Genomic DNA, 7,657 nt, shown 5'->3' with positions numbered 1-7,657 from the left:
GCTAACTAAACTATGAAGCTATAGGACACCCAGAAGGAACCACGGGAAAGAATCTCTGTGACCCGAGCAGAGCCAGCGTCTCCAGCGTCAGCACTGTGGACATCTGGGGCCAGATGGTTCTTTCTTACAGGGGCTATCCACACCGGGTAGCGTGCTTGACAGTAGTGCCCTCCAAGTGTGACAACCAGAAACTCCAGGCATTGCCACACATGCCTCGGGAGCAAAATGGCCCCTAGTCAAAAACTGCCGGGTTGGGCAAAGATTTCTGAGATAGACACCAGAACACGGCCCATAAAAAAACCTGACCCACTCTACTTTGTTAAATGTAAACGTTTTCGTGTGTCAACGGCAAAGTTAAGACACGGAGAGGACAGACCACGGGCTGCAGAAAACGGTCGTGCCTCCCACACCAGATGCAGAACGGGGACCCAGAATCCACAGCTCTCAAAACTCAGCAGTAAGACAACAAATGACCCAGTTAAAAAGCCAGCAGTAGAGAAGCATTGATTCTCAATACCGTCAGCCGCTGGGGAAATGCAAATCGAAGCCACAGTGAGGCCCCTCACATTAAGACAAAACAGTGCAAACAAACGAAAAGGACCGCCCCCCCCCCCAGCACTGGCCAGGGTGTGGGGTGTGGGGCCCTGACACCGCTGGAGGGAGCCGCGGGGGTGGGGCGGGGAGGCCTGGCCGCATGCTGCCCCCCCCAGGGGGTCAGGGAGCTCTTGACACAGGATCCCAGGGGTGGAGGTGGCGGGAAGGCCAAAGGGTGGGGGCCACAGGGGCTCGGACCTCCTCACCCCGTCCAGGGTGACCTGAGCCCAAACTTGCTTCACTTGTGTCTCTGTGTGTGTGTGTGTGTGTGTGTGTGTGTGTGTGGAGGCAGGAGGAAGGAAGGCTCCAGCTGCCTGATTTTTCTGAGCAAAGACCCTGGGGCTGTGGGAGCGGAGGGTGTGGTACCTGAAGCTGGGCCGAGGTGGTGTCTCAGAAGCCGCGGAGCAGAAAGAGAAAGCTGGAATCCACCCCCGGGGGGCTGGCCCTGCCCAGAACAGGTCAGACCTGAAGGAGCAATGCCCCGCTGCCTGGGGTGGTGGGGGGCTGCTGGGGCAGGGCGGGGAAGCCAGTGGCGGTGGGGGTGGGGTGCCCGGCCTGGCTGAGCCCCCTTCCCCCTCCCCTCCCCCTGGCTCCCGCGTCCCTCCCAGCCTGCTCTTGGGCGGGCCATCCGCCTGCAGGTTCTCCGTCCTGCAGGGCTCCCAGTCCCTGCCTCCAGGAAGCCCTCCCTGCTCACCCAGCCCACCCAGGCCGCAGGCTCTGGGCTGCCCCCTGGCAGAGTTCTGACCCCCATGTCAGTTCACCTCCCGGCCCTCAGAAGCTCTCTGAAGGGGCTGGGAATCCAAGTATCTGAGAGGAAGAGGACTTGTGACCCTCATTTACCCACCTCCCTTCCGGGTTCCCACAGCCAGGGACTAGGACCAGGGGGTGGGCCTGAGGACAGAGGGAGAGTCCTCGGCTCCCCCCCCACAACTCAGCAACAGCAGGGGGTTCAAGCTGGCCTTGTGTGGCCCTCTCAGCCCCGCCCCCCGGCTGTCTGACCTCAGGTGAATGGTTTGGCTTCTGGGTCGCCTATTGATTTTAAGGACTCTGCCTCATTCCAAAAGGAAACCGCGGCTCGGGAGCAGAAGCAGAAGCTCCTTGAGCAGAACGTGCCCTCGGGCCCAGCCCCAGAGGAGTACAGAGGGACACCCCCCCACCCCCGCACACAGGGTACTGACCACCACCCCCGCCCTGGCCCCGGCCCCGCAGCATCTCCGCCTCGGTGGCCACGCTCCCTGCAGACGCAGGGTGGCAGTCAGGCCCAGACCGGACATGCCCCTTCTGGGCCCCCTGAGCATGTTGGGAAGAGCAGGGACGAAGCTGGACACACAGAGTCCACACTTAGTGGCTCGACCGCTGTGGCGTCCAGGAACAAACCCGACGTCCAGTCACAGGGGTCACAACGGCGGCGACAGTGAGGGCTCACCCCTTACAGCGATCTGGGTGAGGTCATACAAGTTTGTGAACACACGCTCCAGGTTCGTGCATTTGGGGTGAATCATACTCAATTAGAGGACACTGCCGTCCATCCAGTGCCCCCAGCCCCGCAGCCCAGCCCCGCAGCCCAGCCCCCAGCCAGCCCCTCCAGGGGGAGCCCCGGAGCCTGCGGGATTAGGGCGTCCTGGTCCACGGCTCCAAGGCAAGTCCCAGCGGCTTGTCCCTCCACCCCAGTGCCCACCTCCGAGCCACACACCCCCTCCCGACCCCACCTCCTCCTCTGGTCACAGAGCCACCAGGAGAGTGCTGTCTGTGCTTGAGGGAGGTAGGAAGGGCGGGGTCCGCACCACCAGCCCCATGAGAGAAGTGGAGGGATAGGTCACCTCTGCATTCCCATGGGGTGTGGGCCATCAGTCTAGTCCACCTGCTCTCCCCACGGACCCACCCACCCCGCCCGCCACAGGCCTTCGACACCCCGCCACCGCTACAGCCCCAGGGCTCCCCCCACCAGCCTTGTCAGTCCCTGTTCCCTGGGTGAGGTGGCCTAACCCCAGCCCCCTGAGGGGCAGCGGGTCTGGGAGCAGAATCCTCTGCCTGGCTTTTCTGGAAAGATTGAACACAGAGGTCGTAACTCCAAGCCCAAAGGCACCAGAGGCCCATTGCCCTTCTGTGAAATCCCCCACTGACCACCGAAGACCAGCCTTGCCCTCCCAAGCTCCCTGCTGTGCCCCAGTGCTCCCCAGTGCTCCCCAATGCTCTGCGCACCCTGGGGGCCAAGGGACGTCCAACACGCAGGGCCCAGGGACAAGCGGGGATTGGCCAAGCCTCTGGCCTCCTGGCTGCTGGGTCTCCTGTCCAGCCCATCCTCTCTCCCTGTCTCCCTGGAGGGAGCTGAGAGGAGGCCCTTCCTGGTCCTTCCCACTGAGACCAGGAACAGGCATTCCTGGAAGTCTTCCTGCAGGGGAGGGATCTGGCTAGGTCTCAGCTTGTGTTGGCACAAAGGTGGCCTGGCAGAGGGGCTGAGGGCCGCGGAGGGATGGAGATTCATGGCCCTGAACAGATTCAGAAATGGGTGTCGGGAATCCTGGCAGGCGGCCCTGGGCAGCTCACCTGACCCCAGCCCAGTCTGCCAGGCTACCGGGAGCCCACGGCTCCTATTGCACACTCCACAGGGTTCTCCTAGCCTGGCCCTACATGCTCAGCCCCACTGGCTACAGAGGGGCCGGGGAGGGGCAGTGGGGAGAAAGGGGATCTGTCCCACTCCCCGAGAATCCTGCTCTGTCCCTGACCAGCCTTGGAAGCTCATCTGACATCCAGGTCTCAATTTCCACGCCTGTGAAATGGGCACGACACAGGAGGGTGAACTGAGATGCCACCAGCACGGCCAGTTAATGCCGTGACCACACAGCCCAGGTGAGTTAGCGGGGGCTGGAAAGGTAAGGACAGGTGCTAACGACAGGAAGGCACCCACCCTCACTCTGCACCCACCTCCACTGGCAGAGCCAGGCCCCCTGGTGCATCCCAGCCCAGTGCCCACTGGGAGCTGACCCCCAGCCTGCGGGCTGCCACATCCCTCCCACAGAACCTGGGCTCTGGCCTGGGGCAGAAGGCCCCAGACCCTGCGGGAGGCTGGCAAGAGATGGTCAGGGAGGGGCTGTGGGGCCTCGACAGCCTTGCCAGGTGGGGCAGGTGGACCCAGGATGGTGAAGGAGGGGGAGCGCGGTGCAGTCCAGATCCCAGACCCAGAGTGAGTGCGAGTGCGTGCAAGAGCCTGGCTTTGTCTGCGGGAAGCCAGGCCCCTTTGCAGTCCCGCCTGCCACCCACAAAAGACATTCAAATGAGAGACAAATATTTGAGCCCGGAGATAAAGCCCAGCCCGGCCTCCTCGGGCTGCCCAGGCGGCTCCCAGGCCCTCATTTGGGCATTAATTGGATTTCATTTAGAGATTTGCATGCTATCAATGCCAGCCAGCGATGGCCGGCCTGTGGGGGCCAGCCGGGGGAGCCCTAGGGCTTACAGGCAAATGCCAGGTGGAGGGTTGAGGGGAAGGACTCGGGAGCCTTGAGTGAGGCAGCATCCCCTCACTAATAGCAGGACAGCCGGGGGCGGGGGCACCAACTGGGGCCTGGGCTGTACTGTGGGACAGGCAGTCTGGGGCCTGACCTGGACCCCACGCAGAACCAGGACAGGGGGACAAGCAGGGAGGGCAGAGTGGGTCTGGCCAACAGCTCTCCGATGACGCCATCCTCCCCATGACACTGGTTCCCGTCTCCCCACCAGTGGCACAGCTTCCCCTCCTGGGTGGTCAGGACAGCCCTGGAGCTGGGGGGGGGGGGCTGTCACGTGATGTCACAGGGACCCTACCTAGGAAGGTCTAGAGCCTGTCCTACCATTCTGGGGGCTCTCTGAGGTCCCAGAAGAACCACTTCATCCAAGGCCACCTGGTGACCTGGGCCTGTGTGTCCTCAGCACTGCCCACCCTCCCGAGGGGCCTGTGGCCTCCTGCTGAGCCAGCTACACCCTACAAAGGGGGCCTGGAGCGGGTCACGCTGCACCCAAGGGATGAGATTGTCACAGAAAAGGTGTAGGTGGGGCCCTGCGGAGGGGGAGGGGGCAGTGGTCCCTGGGGGCTGGTATTACTGGAAAACCCTTTGTTTCTGCCTGTTACAGGCTGGAATGTGTCCTCCCCCCAAATTCATATGGCGAGTCCTCACCTCCAGAACCTTATTTGGAACTAGGGTCTTTACAGAGGTCCTCAGGTTAAGTGAGGTCCTCAGGGGGCCTCTGGTCCTATATGACTGGTGTCCCTACAGAAAGGGAATCATGGCCCCGGGCGCACCCAGAGGGCACCGGGAGAGGCCAGCTGTCAACAGGCCAAGGAGAGATGCCTCAGGAGGACCCAGCGCAGGATGGGGAGACGGGGAGTCCTGCTGTTTCAGCCCCCCAGCCCCCACCGTGGTGTTGTTACGGCCTGCTGCACTGCCCCTCCTGGGCCCCTGCTTCCTGCCGAGGCTTTGCTGGGCCCACCCTCAGGTGCGTGAACTCTGGGGCCCCGTTTTCCTGATCGCTCACTTTACTGGTGGCAGGCGGGCAGGCAGGCCCTGGCCCGGAGCCCCTGCCGTCCCCTGACCTTGTCAGAGCGGGCACACACACCCCCTTTGGTGTGTGGCCTTGGGCAGGGGCTGCTCTGGGGGTGCTGGCAGGGTGACCCCTGTCAGCAGGCCCCTCCCTGCCTCTGGGAGCTCTGGTGACAAAGGCCTATTTCAATATAGAGGGGACACTGGGTTCCCAGCCTCCGTGGGGGGCCCTGCTGGGGGCAAGGCTTGCCGGCTGCAGGGAGCTCTCTGTGGCATTCAGCACCCCCACCCTGATTGATTTGCCTCATTCATCACAGCCAGCAGCTGGGGGCGGGGGGGGGGGGGACCAGAGCAGGCGCCAGGCAGGACCGACAGGGGCCCCGGGAGGTGGGCAGGGGTCGGGACAGGCTCTCTCTGTTACCCTCCTTTTCCTCCAGACCCAGCCAAGGAGCTCTCAGGGCCCCCCAGGATCCCGTCCAGAGCGGGCCCGGGCCTCTGCCCCTCCCCGGGGTCCACCGCCTTGCAGAGCCGGGGTGTCCAGAAGCCTGAGCTGCACCCTGGATCCTGTCTGTCACTGCCTGCTCACAAGACCCTTCCCACCAGTGCTCCCAGCAGAAAAGCCACAATACCGGTGTCCCCTCCAGGCAGGTGTAGGGGGCCTAAGGGAGGTGTGATGGGGGCTTCGGCCCAGCTCTGTGGACTGAACCCGCAGGCCTCTGGGTACCCGTGGGCCTCGGGTCATCCAGTGAGGCTCCCTGGGCCTAGAAGTGGGGGCGAGACCCCTTGGAGGGGCACATGGGGAAACAGCAAACTCCTCATCTTCGGGACTGTGGATTCCTGGGCCCCCCCTACGTCATTACCCAGAGGGCACAAAGAGCTCAACAGCTCACAGCTCAGGAACGCTGTCACCTGGCCCCTCCCTGGGTTCCCGGAGCAAAGACGAGGGTGTCGCCATCCCCAATGCCCACCGCCCTGGGGAACCCCTGCGGAAAGCCACCCACAACTTCCACTACTGGGAAAGAGTCAGGAGCCCTGCTGGACCTCCTTCTCCCTTAACCCCACCAGCAGTCAGGCTCTCCCGCCCCCTCCACAGTCTGAAAGACCCCCAAGCCTCGCCAGCACCTCCAACCCCCCTGCTGTGGTTGGACCCTTCTGTCATCCCCCCACATGCTGACTCAGGCCTCCTCCTGCTCTCCTTCACCCAGGCCCCTCCCAAGGAACCCCACAAGGGTTTCCCTCCCCCACCCCACAGCCAGCTCTCCTCTCAACCCCAGGACACTCTGCCGCCCCCTCGGAAATTCTACCCTCTGCTCCCTGCCCAGCAGAGCCCTCAACTCCTGGACACAACTCGAGGCCCCACCTCTTCCTTCCATGACCGGTCCCCTCCTGGTCTCGTGGCTTTGGTGTTCTAGACCTCCATGGAGGACCCTCCCTGCTCCCTGTTAGCACACACGGCCAGCCCCCTTCCCAAGGTCGCTCCCCAGACACCTGGTGGAAACTAGACCAGGAAGATAGGAAGACATCATCCCAGCCCCTGTGGAGCGCCTCCCGGTCAGCCCCTCAGAAGCCATGCACCTGCACGGTCTCGCTCCCAAGGTCTCAAGGCTCCCCCACGTTTGGGTGAGCACACAGGGGCTGATGTCCCTGAGTCCAGCCCAGGGGTGAGCGTCAGGTCCTCGGGTCCAGCTTCCGCCAGGGGCTCACTCCGGGCAGGCCTGCCTCTGGACAGCGCTATGCTGTTGCCTGTCCATGTGGAGGGAAGGGGAGCGCTGCGCCCCCGGGGCCCGGCCCAGAGCTGCCAGCTCTCCCTTCTGGGCTGAGTGGGGCCTCTTGCTGCTGTTCGGGGGAACTCTTTCATGGAGCAGGAACCCGGTGCTGCTGCCTCTGCATGAGCCCCCCCAAGTCCCCAGCACTGGCACACACAGGCCTGGTGCCGAGCAGGGTCCCGTGCGGTTCAGCGCTGTCTGGTTGCTGGCTTGAAAGTCTCAGTACTTCCACCGTGGAATGTGTGTGTGCTGGTGCAGGTCCGTGGGGCAGAAGAACACATGTATGTTCTCGCCTACGGGAGTCCACCCCATTCCCCTGCCCAGGGACAGAGTCCCCAAGGACCCACAGCACGCTCCTTCCCCAGGGGTCCAGCGTGTCCATCACTGGCCAGCCTTAGGACCGACTCATCCATGTTGCTTGTGGATTAGATCCTGCGTCCCCCACTAGGGTGTAGGGTCCATGAGGGCAGGATTTCCCCTCAACACGTAGTGTACCCTAAATTCCTCGTGCCCAGAAGGTGCCCAATAAAGGTTTTGGAATGAATGGAGTGGGACCTGGGTAGGCCAAATCAGGCTGCCTGGATGTGGGGAACTTCGGGACAGTCCTGTGTCAGCAGACCCCCCAGTGGACAGCCTAGGCAGATACATCTGTTTTCTGACATGTTCAGGACAAAGCCACAGGGTGAGTTTTGGCCACAGAGATGCCCCCAGGACAGCAAGGCAGGGCTCCTTGGGGTGCCCGCTATCACGAACAGACAGGAACAACAGACTGACCCCCAGCGA

At 63.1% G+C, this 7,657-nt stretch overlaps 1 long non-coding RNA gene across 1 annotated transcript; it reads left to right on the top strand.

The window, feature by feature from the left end:
- Window positions 1-3,079: 3,079 nt before the first annotated feature.
- Window positions 3,080-7,422, top strand: LOC148107903 (uncharacterized). The gene is made up of 3 exons (XR_015721515.1): window positions 3,080-3,444; window positions 4,845-5,064; window positions 5,546-7,422. It is a non-coding gene; the product is annotated as an uncharacterized LOC148107903 (long non-coding RNA).
- Window positions 7,423-7,657: the final 235 nt, after the last annotated feature.

The sequence above is a fragment of the Ursus americanus genome, chromosome 24 (genome assembly GCF_024610735.1).
Source record: "Ursus americanus isolate L20-20 chromosome 24, mUrsAme1.1.p, whole genome shotgun sequence".
Taxonomy (NCBI): Eukaryota; Metazoa; Chordata; class Mammalia; order Carnivora; family Ursidae; genus Ursus; species Ursus americanus.
The sequence above is the reverse complement of the archived record's forward strand: the minus strand, read 5'-3'. Positions and strand labels throughout refer to the sequence as shown.